Source organism: Otolemur garnettii, unplaced genomic scaffold (genome assembly GCF_000181295.1).
Source record: "Otolemur garnettii isolate 467f Iridium unplaced genomic scaffold, OtoGar3 scaffold00286, whole genome shotgun sequence".
Taxonomy (NCBI): Eukaryota; Metazoa; Chordata; class Mammalia; order Primates; family Galagidae; genus Otolemur; species Otolemur garnettii.
The window spans coordinates 100731-121976 of NW_003852681.1; the positions used below are offsets into that span (position 1 = coordinate 100731).

The 21246-nt window shown below is 36.5% G+C and overlaps 1 protein-coding gene across 12 annotated transcripts in view; it reads left to right on the top strand.

The window, feature by feature from the left end:
* HUWE1 (HECT, UBA and WWE domain containing 1, E3 ubiquitin protein ligase) overlaps positions 1–21246 on the top strand; it is a 163653-nt gene that overhangs the window by 3771 nt on the left and 138636 nt on the right. For 6 of the 12 annotated variants that reach the window (XR_002771347.1, XM_023508894.1, XM_023508892.1 and 3 more), the window contains 2 exons: positions 1879–2014; positions 2402–2538. The exons of 1 other annotated variant lie outside the window; for it this stretch is intronic. The gene's annotated coding sequence lies outside the window, so the exon portion shown is untranslated. The remainder of the gene's footprint in view (positions 1–1878; positions 2015–2401; positions 2539–21246) is intronic. 5 more of the 12 variants (XM_023508890.1, XM_023508889.1, XM_023508886.1 and 2 more) reach the window with 2 other exon arrangements.

A 21246-nucleotide genomic window follows, 5' to 3' on the forward strand; every position in this document is an offset into this window, starting at 1 on the left:
CCTGGCTCTGAGTTTCTGTAGCCTCTTGGTCTGTGGACATCTCTTCTTGCTGCTAGTCACTTCTTACATACTTCTAATTTCCAAATCCCTCTATTCCCCGCTCCGTTCTCTTTTTGCTAAAGTTGAATCCCCTAGAGCAGTGATCTTCAACTTTTTTTAAATCTCACAGCACACTTGAGCCCACAGTTAAACTTATGCAGTATGCCTAAATTATGTTGCTCAAAAAAGTTAAAAAGAGCATATATTTACTGTGCTTTAAACTTCTTTTGAAAATAATGATTCTGAAAAATTTTCGTGGCACACGTAAGATCCTCTCACTGTTTGAAAATCACTGCTGTAGAGGGAAGTTACCCTGCTGTCAATGTTCTACATTTTCTCCCCTCCTGTGCTAGAAAATAGCACCGATAGATTATGTCCTTCTCCTATGTCCTTCCCCTCAATCGTTGCTCTTTTCTCCTTTATTTCCCCTTCCCCCATGCCGTCCTTACTACAGCCAATTAATACCCAATCATTGTTTCCTTTGTAAATTACATGTGCAGCATTATATTCTTTTAGCCCCAATGTTGCATAGTTTTGAGGAGACAGCAACATTCCTGGTCATGGGAGGCAGCCTGGTATGGTGGAAATCACTGTGTGCTTTGGGGTCACATCAAACTTTGTTACCATGGGCGAATTACTTTTCAGTTTCTTGGTTTCCTCCTTCTGTATCATGGGGATAGTTGTGTTTACATTAAAGGGTTGTTGCTAGAATTAGAAAATGTGTGACGTGCTAGACACACAAGAAGTTACAATTCGATTTGTGTAGGAATACATTGGTAGAAGCACCTATGTCATATGCTAGTTTTATTACCTGGGAAAGAAGAGATTTTTGGTTTTTTAACTAAATTTCTGTTATATTTCTAGGCCAGATCTGTCATTTTTGTACTGTTTTTTTCCTCATAGGCCATGGTGTTTGAATGTGATTCCAATTCTTTGTTTTCTTCTAATAGTCCTTGAATTTCAGAGCAAAATCACTATCCTGGAATGAGCACCAGCCTTAATGTTCCTGTCAAGAACCATACCCAAGGTGTTCTACCTTTCGGAAGGGGTGTCTCATCTCTTGCCTACTCATTTTTCCCCTCCTTCAAAGGCAGCCTCTTCTCTAATTCACCCTGCAAAAGTAATGAAATTTGGTGCTATACATTTCACAGTGGGAAAGGGGACTTCTGCTGGATAGTTTTCAAGTGTTCATTCTGCTTCCCACTCCCACATTTGTTTGATCCTCAGATCGGTGTGGATATCCACTATTTGACATCTTAAGGAGAGCACGATAATTACCATCTGAAAGAGTTAGATTATTTAGAATACTAAGCTTCTTTTCCAAAGTGAATTATGGCTTGTTCTCTAATATACTACCTCCTTTTGTGTTTTTGCTATTTTATATGTTTAACATGCTTATTAAATAAAAGTGATTATATTTGACTTAGAGATAGTTTTCCTAATGGTTAATATTTTGATTAGAGCAATGTTAAAGTGAATGTTTTTTTTTTTCTAATTAGCTTGGCTGGATGATGGGGATTGAAGTGGGTATATGATGGCAAAGTGTATTAGGATTGAAAATTTACAATGGCTAACCATCTAATACATTATATGGGGGATCTAGTTTTGAGCTTCAGGGTTTACTTTATTTACTTTGAAGTTATTTGGAGGAAATCTCCCTTTTTCGTTAGAGGACAAGAGATAACTTTTTCTTTTGAGATTTTTACCTTGGTGCATTTAACAATGGGTTAAGCAGTGATCACAAGTTAACTAAACCTCAATTTGATTTTTGTCATTCAGAATTAGAATAAATCTGGGAATAATAATCTAGGTGTGATCTAAAAGTTTAATTTATTCTAGGTAGATCTCTGAGAAGAGAGGAAGGAGTGGCAGTACCAAATAAAAACTTTGTCTAAGGTTCAATGGCAAAGTTCAGCCTGAGTTTCCAGGATGTTTATCGTTTGTCTCCCAGTATGGCCAAAAAGCATATATGAAGGTGAAGAATAATTTTTATGTGTACATACTTATTCACAAAAATACTAAATTAAAAATTGCTTTAGTATTAGTTTTTAGTGAGGATATAAAATTGTCTATGAAACTGACCATATTTCCTATAATTTCATTTGAGTTGAGAAATGATTTAACTTTTCAAGGATGTTGTCAAAGTGTCAGAAATATTGTTATAGCTATGGCTTCTGAATTCTTAAGTTATTTGCTCAAAGTAGGTCTTAGAAATGCAAATTAATATGTGAATGCTATTCCTTCAGAAATAATAACCGATTAATGTTTGAACATTGATAGAATGGTGAACCCCCCCACACACACCCTATTAAATGTATTGTATATCTCTTCCTCCTCCTCCCACTCCACCGTTTTTTTACAGGTCTTCCTGTAGCCTGACTTGAGTGAGTGAGTGCTCCAGAGGAACCAGCAGACCAACTTGGTCAGGAAGGTTCGGGAAGCTATTGGTGCAGTTTGGGGATTTCCCACCAGGATGAGTATGACTGGCTGTGATTTTAGGTTAGTTATTGTAAATCTTCCGGAGTAGTATTTCTATTTTACTTCCTGGAATGGAGATAGTGGGAGGTGTGTGTATATTTCCATTTTGTGATTGAACTACTTTGGTTTCTTCCAGTGTCTGGATCTGATATAGCAGTGGTTGCTTCCTAACTTTAAGTGGAGCTTATTACTGAGTTAAATGGAAGTGTTTAATGCAGTCTGTACATGATTTTTAAATTACCTTAAGCATCATTTGAAAAATAAAATTGCAAAATAATATGTCTAACTAATTCTTTTTTCAGACCTAGAAAAATTGAATAGTATAATGATTCCCCCATATACTTATCACCAGTATCAACTTGCAGTTACTCTTATTTCATCTGTACTTATGCATACTGACTCCCCAGTGGCTTAATTTGAAATAAATCTCTACTGTCATATTTTTATTTGTAAAGTCTTTATGTCTCTAAAAGGCAAGAGCCCTTTAAACCTAACCTCAAAACCATTATTACAACTGAAAAAAATTGAGTGATTTCCTTTTTTTTTTTTTTTTTTTTTGAGACAGAGTCTTACTTTGTCATCCTTGGTAGAGTGCGGTGATGTCACAGCTCACAGCAACTCTGGGGCTTAAGCGATTCTCTTGCCTTAGCCTCCCAAGTAGCAGGGACTACAGGCACCCACCACAACACTGGGCTATTTTTTTTTTTTTGGAAGAGATGAGGTCTTGCTCTGGCTCAGGCTGGTCTCAAGAACTCAGGCAATCCACCAGCCTTGGCCTCCCAGAGTACTAGGATTACAGGTGTGAGCCACCACATCTGTCATAACAGTGATTTTTAAATAACAAATACAAAATGTATTCAAATTTTCCTGGTTTTCTCAGTTTTGTTTTGTTTTTTTACAGTTTTATTTTAATCAGCATGCACAGAAAGTATTTATCACAAAGAGTTGATATAGTTCTTTAATGGTTTTAATCTTCAGGTTGTGTCCGTTTCATTTTTTTTTTTTCTTCCAGTTATTTGTTGAAGAAATTGCCTTATAGAGTTCCCATCAGGCATGGGGATTATATCCCAATGGTATTGCTAACCCATTCTTGCTAAATTAAAGACTCTGGAGGACCCATTATAATGGAACAATGGCAGTAATCTCCTGTATCCCTGTTGGAGTTGATACTGCTGGCCTAGGCATTATCCTAAAACTAGTCATGGATTCCTTTTTCTGTGGCAGAGTCCGATTTGATAACTAACTTCACTTCCTGTCTTGGCCCTGCTTACTATTCTGCATGAAAAGTAGGCCTCCTCCTGGAAGAAGCTAATGTTTCCTAGATAATCACCTGATTGTGCCTTTGAGGTTTTTCATGCATGGTTTCAATTTTCTTAGGTGGTTTAGTTATTTTTTATACTATCTTAAAATGTTGCTTTTTATTCTTTTCATGTTGGTATCTTAGCTGCTCTGACTCATAACTTCTAAACTATTAAGACCTAGTAATGAGTTCCTTTGGCAGTCATACCATTCTTGAAATGGCAGTTGTAGCTTCCACTTACGTTCTGATTTTTATCTATTATACACAGCCTTAGTTTTCCTATCATTATTTTTCATTTTATTTGATTTGGAAATGATGTCCCCAGCTTAAAGTCCTTTAAATTGCTTATTTCTTTTCTTGTGCAATATTGGCCATTCTAGGATCTACTCTGAGAATAGGTATTGGGCACATAGGCTCCTGCTAAGTTTGACTTAGGCACAGATAGGGGCAGAGGAAGACTGCTTGTGCCTGCTTTAAAATAAGAGTTAATTTCAAGTAGAAGGGGCAGAAAGGGTAGAGGTCATCGTGAATGAAACTTTTTGAGGTGTTTAGCTTAAACATGATTGTGAGTCACCAATGCTATGATCAAGAATGCAGGCTTTTCAGTTCTTTCAGTGGAGAAATAAATTACTAGTTGATAATTGACTAAATATTTAAGAAGTGATTTCTTGGGAATTGCAGTAAGTTCATAAATTCAGCAAAAGTAATATTGAGTATATTGGATATAGTGATTCAATGTTTACCCTGAGTTTTCTGTACTTGGGAAGCTTGGACAAGATCACTTAAACCTAATCCTATGTTTGTGAAACTAGGTTAACTGTGGATTATTGGTACAGTACTTTGCACGTAGTAGGCATTCCCATATTTGAATTTTCCCACAGTTTTTAACAGCTGCAAGATGACAATGGGAATGCTGACTTTATTCTTTTTTTGTGTGTTTTCAACCATGAGTTCAAAGTGTTATTGGAATGCCAAACTTGGTTACTTTGAAAATATTTGCCCTTCACATTCCCGTGTTACTTCTCCAAGAGTAAGATTAAGTTGCTGAAATCTTTTGTGTAGATGTAACCATTTTAGGCTGCTGCATAGATATCACTATCTTATCATATTGATAGTAAAAGTACTTGGACTCGTTGGTGTTTTGTTGTATTGTTCTTTGATTCAATTCCTCAATAACTGGTTACCAGATATTTATATATGTTAATGTCAGAGATAATTTGGCTCTTAAGATTCTTTGGAAGCCTTCTAATTTGATGTGTCAGAGGAGTTGACTTGCTAAAACTTGATGTACTTGTTGGCCAGCTTGGTTTTCTGGTTATAGAAATGGTTTCAGATAGTAAAGGAGTGGTTCTCTATGAGTAAAACAATTGTAGATTTTGTTTGGGCTGCTAAACTGAGTGTTTTCAACTTCTAATTATATTAAAAAGTTTTTAATGATTTGGCTTTGAAAATTATAGTTGGTCACATACATAGATCCCAGAATGTGATTTTACAGAAAGTTGGAATTTAACTTCTTATGAATGTATGAATAAATGGAAATTGAGACTATAGATCTGATTCAGTCTGGGTTTCTGGTTGAACTAGGTGAATATTAAAATTCGTCTTCAACCCTGGGATTCTGATTGTATAATCTTAGGTATTGAAAGAAAGCAGTTTTTCCTTGTCACTGGTTATTAAGTGTTGACTAATGGGGACTAAGAGTATGGAGGTAAATTATTCTGGAATAACTTTTTACTGTATAATCATTTAGATTTAAAAGATTGGTGGCGAAACCCACATTTTAAGTCCTTATAATTATGTAGCAGAGATAATTGCTCTAGCAATGCTTGAGTATATTGCATTTAGTGGCTGCTTATGTTTTGGAATGATTTTGGAACATTGCTTTGATGGATACATTATTTGCTTTGATTATTGTCTTCCCTGTCTTTTATAGTGAGGCATACTTCTCCTGGTTTTTGCTTTTTATTTTTACTCTATTCTTCTTCATTACTGCATTTTTTTTTCTTTTTCTTTTTTGTTTCTAGACACTAGAAGGAATGAATATTACTGCCTTCTGTCAATTTGAGTTCTTTCAGCACACTGATCAAGAACATGGACTCTGGAGCCAGACTTATTACTTGTGTCATGTGCAGATTATTTAAAATCTTTGTGCCACAGTTGTTCTTCCTTATACTAGTGATAATATTACCTCAATTTTAAAGAAGTTTAGCTGAGTTAATGTATGTAAAGTGCTTAGAACAATGGTTCTGAAACTTTAGGAACTACCAGAATCAGCTAGAGGGCTTGCTAATACAGTACTGGGCCTTAACCCTGGAGCTGCTGATTCTGTAGGTCTGAGAGCTGCTACACATGTTGCATTTCTAGTTTTCAGGTGATACTTAATGGTCAAGGAACCATCAGCAGCAGACAGTGGTTGACACAGAATGTTAACTATTTTTTTTTGGCGGGGGGGAGGACTCTACTTTCCCAATCTACGAGTATTCCGTCTTTAGTGCTGTTTAGTACGACCTTGAGCTTTAGAAGCAGTTTTGAAATTATCCGTTGCAGTGATTCTCAAAAATGTCCCCAGATTGGTGTTGCTCTGTATTTCCTGCAAATTGGCAACTGGATTCAGAGGCTAGATAAATTCCAGATTTATTCCCTTTGCCAAATATGTTGGTGGAGGTGTGTTCATCCACAGCATTCATTATGTTACAGTGTCTTGATTTTTTATGCATTAATTTGTTGGGGTTGCAAAATGTTTATATTCTAATTCTGTCCTTTTGTTTTCACTTATTAGCTTGAATAACATGTTTTTGCTCATCTTTTCTCTGGCTACTCAGTGATATAGTTTATATGGGAAGGGTAGGCTAATTTTTTTCAAAACATAGCTTTCAAGATAATGAATTGGTTCCCTGTCATCTTCCAAAGGTTATGTGTGTGTGTGTGTATCTGTAACTGTACTCATGGATATAAACATTTGATGGATTTCAATACATTGAAGTTCTGACCCATAAAGTTCAAATTGTTCCACTTTTGGCTATTTGGACTTTCTTAAAGTTGGCCATTGACTATTTTTGGTTTTTGTTTTGTTGTTGAGACAGGGTCTTGCTCTGTCTCCCTGGGCTAGAGCGCAATAACATTATAGCTTACTGCAACCTCAAACTCCTGAGCTCAGGCATCCTCTTGCCTCAGCCCTCTGAGTAGCTGAGATTACAGGCATGTGCTACTATGCCTGGTTATTTTTTTCTATTTTTTGTGGAGACAGGGCCTGAGCCTCTTGCTTTAGGCTGATCTCAAACTCCTGGGCCGCAGTGATCATCCCACCTCCATCTCCCAAAAAGTGCTAGGATTATAGGCATGAACTATTGTGCCCTACCTTTATTTTTCTGGCCTTGATCTGTAGTATCTAATAAGTAGTCTTTGATAACTTGTTATCTCATTTGTTAAGATGTTCTAGGCTCATTCTTGTGCATTTTTGCCCCAGACCTGGAATTAGCTAATAAGATTAAGATAAAAGGTGAAATCAAAGGAAATTCCTTTTGGCATGGGTAGCTTTGAGCTTTGTACCCAGTACCACTTTTCTCTTTCCACTTACTTAACTTCCCCAGTCTCCTCTTCATTCTTCCCTACTCTTTTATTAGAATTTAGATAGGAAGATTTGAGCTTCCATGATAATAGTAGAAATAGCATGAAGTCGGTAGTTCTGAGTTTGGGGGACTGGCTACTTAACTAGTTCTATCAGTTTGGACAAGATAATTTGTAAGCTATTTCATCAGAGGAAATGGCTTATTCATATGGTTATTGGAATTAAATGAGAAAATACAAGGTATTAGTATACTATAAGTGATCTCTAGGTGGTAATTTAATATACTATTTTACTTAACCTTCGCAAGAGCTTAGGTGAGCAGTAAGGGTGGTGAAATGATAGCTGCTTAACAAAAAACATCTAGATCCTTTAGGTCTATATGGGATCATCAGTGGTAGGAGGGCTAGGGATTGTTCTTTGGTTATTTGGATTCTAAGGCTTTGGCCAGTTATAACCAAAGTCCTACCAGAGTAGTTTTTCACTTTGCAAAATCTTAGTAGTCACATTCATATCCTCTGAAGGGTCCTACCCAGTACTGTGGTGGTGTGTATTATATCAGTTATTTTGGTCTCTCTTCATCTGCACGGCTCCCTTAGCGTTCAGGATTCTTCTGTTCAGGGTTCTGTTGTAACCTTAGTAACCCATAATGAGTCATCTTAAGTCATAAGTGTCACCACTATTAACATACTTGGGTAGCACCACATATAGCAGGTTAGAAAAGAGGTAAATGTCCCTTTTTAGCATTATATCTAATGTCTGAAATACAATGTGTGGCACATAGTAAGTGCTAAATAAATGGAAATCATTGTCAGCTTTTAAATTTATTTTCCCTCTTAGTTCTTAACCTCTCCATTTCAGTTCAACAAGCATTTACTGAGTGTTTTGGGGTACAGGAATAAGGTACATAGAATAAGTGAGACTTGGTCTTTACCCTTGAGAAACTCTAGTTAAGGACTATGAGATCATATTTAAAGTTTCTTAGCCTTTTCCTTTGTGTCATCATTTCTTCCTCTATGTTATCCATGCATGATATGGCTTATTGTTTCTCAAAGCTCTTCTAATTCTGTGTGCCTCAGCCGTTTTGAAACTGCTGATACATGAGAAAGCCTATGGTAATATCAAGAAAAATCTTTGGAGCAGCATTGGATTCCAAGGTTAAAACTACAGTACCATCTTTAGATCGACCTATACCTGGTCTCCAGCCTCTGTTCTGTTGCTTGAATTTCCTTCTTTCTTCCTTCTTCCTTTCCTTTCTCCTCTCTCCCCTTCCTTTAAAATGTTTGCTACATAAAATACAAGCTCCTATACCCAATTAGTGATCAATCAGGTATATAAAGATACAGCGATACTTCATATAAACTAGGATTATAGTGGGCCTAGTAAATTTCCAATTTTATGTGTAAAATGATTATAACAAAACCTTCATAGGTTGCTATGAGTGTTAAAGTGAGATTATACAATAGAACCTCCATAGTTGACCACCTCCTTAAGTTGACCTAAATTTTCATACACTGGACATGTACCACATGTATGTATATGTCAGTACAGTAGGCCTAGTTCCTTATGTTGACCACCTTTGTATGTTGACCAGTTTGTTCCAGTCCCTTGGGTGGTCAACTTTGATAGGTTCTACGGTATATTTTAAAGTGTTTATAGAGGCCAGGCAGACAGACAGTCCTTGAGTAACAAACATCTGACTGACATATGACTTGCACTTATAAATGGAGGCTATTATAGGTAATAGGCAAAATGTATCTATTACAACTTACTTACAAATTCAACTTAAGAACAAACCTACGGAACCTATTTTGTTTGTAACCTGGGGACTACTTGTACTCCACAAAGAGAAGGCTTTTGTAATTTATGTAAAATAAATACTTAACAGCCATCTTACTTGGGGTAGACTACTTCATCAGTGAGCCAGTTTCCTTATCCTTTACTTGAGGGTGATTATATCTCATTAATTCAACAAACATTTAATGAGGACATACTCATTGCTGCCACACACTGGAAATACAAAGATAAGCGACTGGAGAATGGAAGACAGTGGGGTCTTTTGGGGCAATGAGACCTGAGACCTATAATCACTCTCAAAGGGATAGGTATAATAATATGAAGAATGAATAAAATTGTGCTATGGCAGTTTCCAAGCGGGCATTAGGAAATGTCATACAGACTTTTGTTAGAGTTAAGCTTAGATATGTCAGAAGTAATTCATGAACTCAAAAATGCTATGTAAAGGTAATTAAATGTATCCAAAGTGAATTAATAGGCTCAAACATTAACTTTATTTCTTCACAGACTTATATTTTAGATGAATTTATTTCTTTAAGTTAGATTTTATAACCTTTTTATAAGGGTATTAGATACTCCTATAATAGAGTACCCTGAAAGCAATGCTTTTGTCTAAGAGGATTTTTTCCATGTAGTATATAATTATTTTCATGTTTTAATCACTAAATTAATTCAGGAAAAAATAGAAAATTTGTCCATATCTTGAGGGATATCGATAATCCCACCACAGTGTTCAGTCACCATTAGTATTTTGGTGTAGTCCCTTCTTAATGGTGAGGGTAACATTTAAATAATAAGGAAAAGCAATTAAGTAGAAAATTAGGGATAGGTTTTTCTCGGAATAGGAAACTGAAAATACCCAATAACAACAGATGATACTCAAGCTAAGAAATGCAAGTTTAAATGAGGTCTTTTAATCACTAGGTTGGCAGTAGATAATTCGATAATATCAAGGCATAACACTGAAAAGTACAGAGAATAAAACCAAAGAAATCTCTGTTCCTACCCCTCCAGAATTGATCATTTTTAACATTTATTTTTGCATCAAATTATTTTGCTGGAGATGAGTAACACAGGTTGAACATTCCTAATCCAAAATTTGAACTGCTCCAAAATCTAAAACTTTGAGCACAGACATGATGCCACAGTGCAAAATACTACATATAAGTATTTAACACAAACTTTGTTTCATGCACAAACTTATTAAAAATATCTTCAGGATATGTGTATAAGGTATGTAATGAAACAAATTTCATGTTTAGACCTGGGTCCTACCCTCAAGATTCCTCATATATATATATGATATTTCATTTTATATATGTATATATAAACACACACATACAAATATTCTAAAGTCAAAAAATATGAAGCAATTCTCATCCCAAGAGTAAGAGTCAACCTAAAGGGGAAATACTTTTTTAATACTCTCATTTCCTTTCTCCTTGCAGTCAGTACCATCACTCGCTTGAATTTTTATACTGTGAATATGGTATAAATTAGTCATGTAAGTAAAAATTCAATAACTGTGATGTTGACTCTGTTTCTTGGAAGTGAAATAATGGACCATAACACAATCTATCTCAACTTTCGTAGTGACCCACATATGTGTGTGTTTTTCTGAACCATATCAAATAAGGGTGATACTTCATAATTTACAATATTATACCACTTTAGGATAATTAAGTCTTGATAAATTAGTATTGCAGAAGTCTATAGCTAGATATTGCCAGTGTCATTGCCATAATATTCCTATGTTCACTGCCATTTTTTTCTAGGGACTACCTTGACTCCTCATATTTTTTTTTTTTGAGACAGAGCGTCACCCTTGGTAGAGTGCTGTGGCATCACAGCAACCTCTAACTCTTGGGCTTAAGCAATTCTCTTACCTCAGCCTCCCAAGTAGCTGGGACTGCAGGCACCAAGCCCAGCCTGGAGCATCTTGCAGTCTGCTAACCCAGTCAGGAATTCAGGTCCTTGCCCCTCAAATTTCCTTAAATATCTTGGTGAGGTCAGCCTTGAAAGAAGTATAGTTTGAAGAGATGAGGACACGTTTGAAAATAACCTTTTATATACAGTGTGTTACAAGTTTTTTCTTTTTAAAATGGGTAAATTAAAATCTCCTAGGAAACACATTACCAGCAGTTTTAACATGGTAGGTAGTCTTCTCTATGTCCAACAGAAAAGTTAGCTGAGACCCTATGTTTAATATTACCCTATATCATTTATTATTTTGTAGGCTCAAGTTGTAGGGGTAAGGATTTGTCAAAGGTAACGTGGCTGGATAGTGATGGAATTGGGCATCCAACCCAGGTTTTCTAGTCCAGTATTGTTTCTACTATGCTATACACGCATCTTTCCTTAAAACTTATTTCTATTTCTAATGTGCCACCAAGTTTCATCCATAGGAATGAAGTATCTTTAAGAAACTTACATCTCAAATGGAGACAATTTAAGAGTAAGAAGTTAACGTGAAAAAGGCAAAAGTCCAGGTGTGTGGTGGCTCACTAGTAGTTAATCCTAGCACTCTGGGAGGCCAAGGCTGGTGGATTGCCTGAGCTCACAGGTTTGAGACCAGCCTGAGCCAGAGCGAGACCTCATCTCCAAAAATAGCAGGGCGTTGTGGTAGGTACCTATAGTCCCAGCTACTTGGGAGGCTGAGGCAGGAGAGTCACCTATGCCCAAGAGTTGGAGATTACTGTGAGCTATGACAGCACGGCATTCTACCGAGGGCAACAAAATGAGACACTGTCTCCAAAGAAAGCTCGGTTCCTTTGCCCTTTTGACTGTGGTTATTACTTTCTAACATGAGGTCAGTTTGGAGCTCTTTGATGGAGAACTTCCATTTGACTGTTGTGTTTTCATGCATATATGTGGATGCCATAAACAAGTAGATGGAAATGAATTTCCTGCTTACAAAACTTTTTTAAGTTAAGGTGATGTTTTTCTTAGTGTATATATTGTAATAAAACTTTATTTACAAAAATAGTGGGCTGAATTTGTCTTAACAACTAGCCAGTTTTCCAATTTGATGTATTATAAAGTGATGTTTTCTGAGTCTTACTTTCCCATCCTTTTCGCCTTATTTTTAAACTATAAAAATAATGTTCTGTTTAAAAAAGATTCAAACAAATTTGTTTTACACCTTTTAACATTTATATACTATGCATATTTTTATATGTTAGAACATATGACTCAACTCCATTATTTTTAATGACTGTGTTGTATTCTGATGTATGGATCAGAGGCCTCAGCCTCCAAGTAGCTGGGATTAGAAGCATACACCACTGTGCCTGGCTAATTTTTCTATTTTTTTTGTAGAGACAGTGTCCTGCCTTGTTTAGGCTAGTCTCAAACTTTTGGCATCAAGTGATCCTTGTGCCTTGTCCTCCCAAAGTGTTAAGATTACAGGTGGTGTGATCTTTTTCATTTTAATCAGTCTCATGAATGAGAAATGTCATCTCTTGGCTTTGAGCAGTTTTCTAACTACTAGTGAGAATGACCAAATGTTATATACTCTGCGAATTGCAAGTTTATGCCCTTTGACTTAGTTTAAAGTTGAATTATTTCTCATACTCTGTTTTGAGAGTTCTTTATATGTTAGAAATAGTAACCTTTTTCTATCTTATTGTACATATTTATGTTTATGATTTGGAATTTTATTTTTTGCAGTTTTTTTGCTGGGGCTGGGTTTGAACCTGCCACCTCCAGCATATGGGGCCTGTGCCCTACTCCTTTGAGCCACAGGCGCTGCCCTGATTTGGGATTTTTATGTAGTCAAATCTCTTTCCCCCGCTGGTTCTCAGTTGCACCTCTCTTAGAAGGCCTTTTCTCTGCCAAGATTGCAAGAATATTTCCCTGCATTGTCTTCTAATAATTTGATAGTTTGGATTTTTATGTTTAAGTAATGTGTTTTCACCCACATGTTTTTAGCCAGCAGTCCTGTTTTCCATCCTGGGAAAGGCTATTTGATCTTTAAAAATATCCTCAGCTTAGAAATGATTATTTGCATAAGTGTAGTTGGTTAAAAAAGTTAGGAATTTGTGCCAAACAAGAAAACTGACTGGATTACTTTTAGCTGTTCAGTTTTTGAGAATAATTTAGATGGTTCATGTTTAATACTTAACATTTGTTTTGGACTGAAAGCAGAGTATTATAGATCATGCTTTAAGGGATTTTAAGTTATTGTATTTCCATTTTATGTATGTCTGAGGCCCATATTGTCCTAAGGTCATAAAGCCATTTGGTGGCTAAGTCTTAGAGTACCGTTGCATGCCACTCTTCATTTTCAGCCGATCTCATGTAATAGATAAAACATTTTAAAGCAATATATCAAACAGATTGTACACATAGTTTGATTTATTTAAAAACATTTGCAAAGATTATGTGCTGGTCTGTGTGTGATGCTATTAAATTTACTCTGACAGAGCCAATTTCCTGTATATGTTGGGATATATCTTTGTTTTTAAAGGCCTTTGTCTTAGAGCTTTATTATCAATGAACTAATTTGATCCTCATTACAGACTTCTAGAGTTGAAATTATTTTTATCATATTGGAAAGAGTTTACTGCCATGTTGACAATTGCCATACATAACTTGCTCTATTAAACCATCTGAAAGAATATTTGTCTCTTTCCTCTAAAACCAAAAACCATTTGACCCAGTTGAAAATAGTTCAGATCCAATTAAAATTTTTGATTAACTTGTGTGGCCTGCACACTATTAGTAGGTTACCCTTTGGAAAACTATAACTTGTGAATGAGAATGGAACTTTCTAATCTCATTGTCATCAAAGTAGAGTTTAAATTTTTTTAATGTCAGCACTTCAGGCTAATAGTCTGGAGATTAATATGTATTGTATGTTCTTGTTCATATGCGGGTAGTGTATAGAAAGGTTGAAAAGGCCTGCTCAGATCTTTGTATCTAATTTGGATGTGTCTATAGAATGTATAGCATAAGGTGTGCTGCTCTTAAAGTGGAGCTAAAAGAAATAGAACAAATAACAACGTGGCTTTGCTGGGCAAAATCCTGTGAGATAGACTTGTTTATTTTACAGGGGTGACTGACTCCGTGAGGTATGGTAACTTGTGTAAGATACACCAAGCAAATGGAACTTAAATCTGATTATCAGGCCTTTCATGATGTTCTCTGCTTTAACTTTCCTTGCAGTAGTCTTCCTCAGTCTCTTTTTAAATCTACATATATGTAAACAAACACATTACGAGATCTCTTCTCCTCCTCCCCATATAGACAGGCTTTTTGTCAGACTACGTTAAGGCATGTAAACCTAGCTTTTATTTAGAGATATATTTAATCCAAGCCTTTTAATAACAAAGTTTATGCTTTTTCTAATTTTCATTAGGCTATAAAACAAGATTTTATCTAGGAATACTGAATTTCCTCTTGTATAGAGGAGCTTTGGTCTGTAGAGATGCTGCCTGTTCTTTGTCAACATAGGGACTTGAGAGAATTGGAACTGAATAATACAAAAGGGGTAGAATTCTGTTTGTTCTCTGGTACTCTTTATTGTATTTGACAGTAGCTTATCATGTGTCCTTGGGGAAAATATCATACACCTGTGTTTCATAAATGAAAAGTAAATACAGGTGAAAACATTATAGTAGCTAAGCAGACTATGTCTTGGGTTTTTTTAGGGCAGTGGTTTCTAGTGTTTTTCAGGTCATGGTTCTTTTTAAGAAGTCAATGTGGGCTCCGCACCTGTAGCACAGCAGGTAGGGCACCAGCCACATACACTGGAGATGGCTGATTTCTAATCCAGCCCAGGCCTGCCAAACAACAATGACAACTACAACCAGAAAATAGGCAGGAGTTGTGGCAGGTGCCTGTAATCCCAGCTACTTGGCAGGCTGAGGCAAAAGAACCACTTAAGAGTTGGAGGTTGCTGTGAGCTGTGATGTCATAGCTCTCTACCCAGAGTGACAGCTTGAAACTCTGTCTCCAAAAAAAAAAAAAGTCAGTGTGTATACCCACTTATGTAAAAATTTCTATGAAATTGTAGGGTTCTTATTTGGTGGCTCGGTGTAGGATGAGAAAATCTAGAGATTTCTCTATACTTAATTTTCTCTATGTGTTATTGAAAGGATGTCGAAATTGCTTTTTCTAAGTGTTCTGAACACATTTAAGGTAGGGTAGGCTAAGCTATTATGTTTGGTAGGTAAGTTGTATTGAATGCATTTTTGGCTTAATATTTTCAACTTAAAATGGATTTGTTGGGTCATAACCCCATTATAAGTTGAGGCAGCTGTATGTATTTTTCTAGATTGTAATTTTTTCTACACTGTGGCCAAAAGTGAAAGCTAGGATAATTGTGTTACTTTCGCTAAAGGTATATTATGCTTTATACAAATTTAATCTCTAAAAATCCAAAATTTTTTTCAAAGGAAAGAGTATTATGGTTTGTGTTAAGTAATGATTTCTGTACTATATTGATCTTGTAATTGTTTTTGGCTTTGGATGCTAGGAAGTTGTAATTTAATTCAGTCTTTTCATGTACTATGTTGCCTTTGTGTTATCATTACCTCTAATCTATCTTTTTTTCTGAGTTTTTTTCTTATTTTCTACGTTTCTGTTTGCCCAACTATTTCATAGTATTCATTTCAGTGCTCTGCATATAGTATGTTGATAACTTTATTGAATGGAAAGATGAAGATTGAATGAATCTTCTAAATTGGTTTCCTCGTTTTATAAAATTTAACCAAAAGTTTGTTAAACATTTACTGGATAGTCATTCATCTATTTATTAATCAACTAAATGACAATTCCTGTGCTGGTGACAGGAATGCAAAGGCAAATACAGCACAGTCCCACTCTTGCAGAACTCAGTCTAGTGGGGAGACTGTCAGGTAAATAAAGAGAGTTGTTGATTGAGAGTATACGTAAGGATACAGTAGGGGCAAAAAGGGAGTGATAGTTTTACTCTGAGGGAGGGGATATCTGATAAGGTCCCATAGAAGAGGTAACCTTTAAGCTGAGCTTTAGGGTACATGCAGGGAGCAGCCATTTTAGCAGAAAGAACAATGAGTTAAGGTATCAAAAATCTTGGATGTTAGGCAAACTATAAAAAGCTTGACATGGCTAAAGCATATGGGAAGCTGAAGGGAAAGAGAATACTAGGTAATATCATGGAATTAGTAGTAAACAGTGACCAGGTCCTAGATGTCTTGGATGCTGGGTTTTTTTTTTTATTTGGTTTTGTTTGTTTTGAGACAGAGTCTCATTTTTACAGCCCTCAATAGAGTGCCATGGCGTCATAGTCATAGCTCAGAGCAACCTCAAACTCTCAGGCTCAAGCGATTCACTTACCTCAGCCTCCAGAGTAGCTGGGACTACTGGCACCTGCCATGATGCGCAGCTATTTTTAGAGACGGTGTCTTGCTCTTGCTCAGGCAATCCACTTGCCTCAGCCTCCCAGAGTGCTAGGATTACAGGTGTGAGCCACCATGCCTGGCCCTGGATGCTGTTTTTTTTTTTTTGAGACAGAGCCTCAAGCTATCCTCCTGGGTAGAGTGCGATGGCATCACAGCTCACAGCAACCTCCAACTCCTAGGCTCAAGCGAGTCTCCTGCCTCAGCCTCTCAAGTAGCTGGGACCACAGGTGCCCGCCACAACGCCTGGCTATTTTTTGGTTGCAGCTGTCATTGTTATTTGGCGGTCCTGGGCTGGATTTGAACCCGCCACCTTAGGTGTCTGTGGCTGGCGCCTTAGCCACTTGAGCCACAGGTGCGGAGCCTGGATGCTGGTTTTAAGTAAGGAGTTTGTATTTAATGTAGGTAGATTTTGAGTTTTAGGGGAATTATTTTGGTAACAATGTGGATAGTGGAATGGAGGGATCTGGCAAGATAAAGTTTTAATTTAAAATAGCTTTAATTTCTGAGATTTTAAAAGCATACAAAAATAGAAAGTAGTATAATGAATGTCCATGTAACTGTCACCGAACTCCAACAGTTATCAACTAGGGCTAGTTTATTTATACCCCACTCTTCCCACTCTTTCCCTCCATTATTTTAAAGCAAATTCCTAACTCACTCGCAAATCTGAAAAGCATATTTACTAATGTCTAATGCAGTGGCTATCAGTGTAACTCAGATATAGTCTGGGAGAGGGGGTAAAAGAAAAAAGTTCCCAGTTCAAATCTATTGAAATAGATACTTGTATGACAAGGCATTTTTAGTTTTCAAAATAAGTCTCAGGTGAAGTAAATTGTAAGACAAGTAACTTCTGACAAATGAAAATATTTTCCTGAACTCATTGAATACTACCTGTGGCCCTTCTGGGTGAAATTAACCTCTTAAGATAGGGGCAGGCTTTTCTGTGGGCAAATTCTCAAAATTTGAATAAAAAGTGTTAGTTTAGAGGCTGATTGCATAATTTTCTGTTGGTAGTGAGCAAGGCTGAGAAAGAATGTACATCTTTGAATCTAGATGTGATGAGATGAGATAATAACCAGTGATTGTTAGGATTGAACTTTTTTTCATAAGTCCAGCCACAAACAAGAAAGAGGATGGGAAAAGAAAGGTTGTGGGAAACCAACTCTTAAGGGTAGACTATGATAATTCCGGAGCACCAATTGAAAATGCATAGATTAGGAGTCTCTGCCTCGATTTGAAAAACTTAAATTTAGGAGTTGCTCTTTATATTTTATGTTGAGAATACTAAGAAGCGCTCTTGGCATGCTGCCATTTCCTCTGTACTGACAAAACCAATCATCGCTAACTCCCTGTTTTGTTTGCCTAGTTCCTCTCAAGGCCATTTTTTCTGAGTAACTGGGAGTAAATGATCAGAAGGATAACTCCTGGATATATAGCTTCCCAGGACTGTAGAGTAGAAGATATTGAGGGGATATGGTAAACATTATTATCTCCAAAGTCAGTGTTGGAGGTTTCAGATTCCTCTTTCTTGATTTAATATCCCTGTCCTTATTTTCTCTTTCTTTCTTTCTTTTTGCAGTTTTTGGCCTGGGCTGGGTTTGAACCGGTCACCTCCGGTATGTGGGGCCAGTGCCCTACTCCTCTGAGTCACAGACAATGCCCCTTATTTTCTTTCTTTGAGTTTACTGAAGTACAGAGAAATACCTAGAGCAAGCGCATACACTTAACCTGAAGCGACTCTATCAGGGTATTTCTGCAAATAATTTCCAGATTTCTCTTGAGCAAGTAAAGGCTATTTTTCATTTACTTTATTTTTACATACTGTAAGTGTCACATAAAATCTAGGTCAGCATTTCTGAGGGCACATGAGACTGATGTTTTAGGTGGCTTGAGGATAAGAAGATGGTTATCTATAGGAGGAGTGTAGTGAGGTGGGTTGTGTATATAGATGTACACTGTGGAGTTGTGGAACAGATAGAGGTTTGAATCCTGGTTGTCTACTTGCTAGGTAGTGGCCACTCCCAGCCTCAGTAAACTGGGCATAGTTTTCATCTTTAACTTGTTATAAGGATTACATATAATGCATAATAGGTGTAGAGTAATTGTTAGCTGTTGTTATTGTGATCATAAATGGTTTTCAGAGTATATGTTGAGTTGCTGTTAATATAATTAGAAATTAGACCAGATGGAAAGGCCTGACAATCATGTAGTGTTCCCTTTTAACGAATTAGTTGATTAGTGATGTCTGTGCTTCTGTAATTAAATAGCGAATAGCAGGATAGGTTTCAAGATTCAGCTTGCTGCTTCCTGACATATAATGGATGGTTGGGTGGCTCTGACCTCAATTTACTTTCAGAGTTTGTGAGAGGTGAAGGGAATCATTGTAAGGCAAAAAGAATCAAGTATTTCGCTTTGTGGCACATTGGAGTTCTGAAAGCATCTTCTGTTTGAGAACTGCCATAATGCTTTTCCATGATTTATTGCAGTAGGAATTTGGGGATGATTCTTACTCATCTCCACTCCATAAGATATGTGTAAGGTCTCTTAACTACCAGTAAAGCTCCAAGAGCAGGCAGCAGCTAATCCAAAACATTTGGTTACATGATTTGTTCTTAATTTGGTGCATGTTCTTTGGCTCAGGGGAAACTGTTTTCTTTGGAAAAAATTTATCAAAAAAATTGTGATTATAAACAAATGTATGATTTATAGGAAATTTGGAGCCCTTATAAAACTGCTATCTACCACTTAGAGGCATCTACTGATACTGTTGTATACTTCCTAACTTCCCAGGGTTTTTTTAACTTATTTTGTGGCAGACGTTTCTTCATTAATAGTCAGGGAAGTGATAGGTTATGTGGTGCAGTGTAAGCACATATAAGGAAGGAAACTCAGACAAGATTTAAGAGATTAGGGAGAGGATTGTCCTAAATCTGGATATGTATTCTGTTCAAAACCCACATACAAAGTGCTCAGTAATATTAAAGTGAATTCAGTCTAAATGGTTCTCTACCCCCAACTTTCTTAGGGACTCTTTTCATTTATCCCCTCTTTAAAAGATAATTTGTATCCACTTAATAACATTGACTATTCTCCTTCCTCCCTCTCTGCCTTTCAGTGACTCTGTAATTGTCTGTTTCCATTTACATATAGCCAATATCTTGAAAAGACTTTCCACACACATCATCTATGTTTCTTCACATTACACTGAATGTCTGACTCACTCCAGTCTGACTTCCACTCCCACCACCTCACTGAAACTATTGCTTGTCAAGTTACCTCTAGTACCAATATCAACAAACATTTCTCTGTGGATGTGTTTTGATATTTGATACAATTGATCACAAAAGCCATCTTTTATCTTTCATGATACCAGGATTAACTAGTTCTACTCTTTGCTCATCAGCCTCTCTATTGCTAAATTTTTGTCTTTTGCCTTGCTTTTATATGCTAAAACAAATAATTCAGTTTTGGGTCTCCTCTTTTTATTTTCTGTAAGTGATCATCTGTAAACCTATGGCTTCAAATACTACCCATAGGCTGACAAGCACAGATTGTATTCCTAGCGCATACTTCTTTTGTGAACTCCATTCTGCAAATATTTGCATGCATATCATGTGAAAGATAACTGTGCTAGGTGCCAAGAGTTTTAACATTTTAGAAAATCAGATAAGTAATTACATTTGATACTTGTTATGAAAGAAACAAGCAGGGTATTGTAATATAAAAAATAACAATGGGACTAGCTTTAGGTGAGATGCCTCTCTGGGTCTTAGTTTAACCCCTTGACACAGTGTTGGGCCTCATCCAACATAATGATTTTCCTGACGCTTTTGTTGTTGTTATTGCATTTGTTGACCCACTCTGCTTTTGGAGCCTGTCTGACATGTTTCCTTATGTAATATGGACACTAGCCAACAGCACAGATTGTACACTTTGGGGTTTTGATATGAACAGGTGATCATGTATTCCTGTACTTGTGCTTGTAGGAAAATGGCAAGGAGAAGGTGTGTAAGTGATAATGATTTTGCAACATGGATTTTTGAGCACAGTGAAGTTGAAGTAAAGTTTAGTGATAAAAGTGAGCATAAAGAAACTTCCTGTAGGCAGTAATGTTAGTTCCAGTGAATCTGAAGCTAGTGTTGAAGAAGAAAGTGACAATAGTACACAACCTCTAAGGTTTATCGTGATGACAGTAGTGATCTTAAAAAGTTATCATACTCTGTCACACATCAGGGATTGCATAAAATGAAAATACATATAACAGGAACAAGTTATGGATTCTAGGATGTTTTTCCAAATGATCTGAAAATGAAGATACTTCAGGAATATTAAAATGATGTGCCACTTATTCCATAACAAGAGGTTAGTGAAATGCTGAGTACATTCTTTGGCCCTCAAACACAGTTGATCACTGGTTATAGGAAGAAACAGCTGGTTCAATTTGAAAAACTGACAGTTATTTTTAGAATACACAAAATTTATGGAAGAGTGAACAGAGCTGATCAGTACTGTGGATGTTACGGACTTAAAAGGAGGTCTTTACAAATGGTGAAAAAAAAATATTCTTCAGGCTGATGGTAGTTGAAGTTGTGAACAGCTACATCCTTTACTCATTAGATAAGGAGGAGAGTGGAGAAAAAATGCAGACACACCTTTCTTACAGGAGAAATCTCATCACTCAG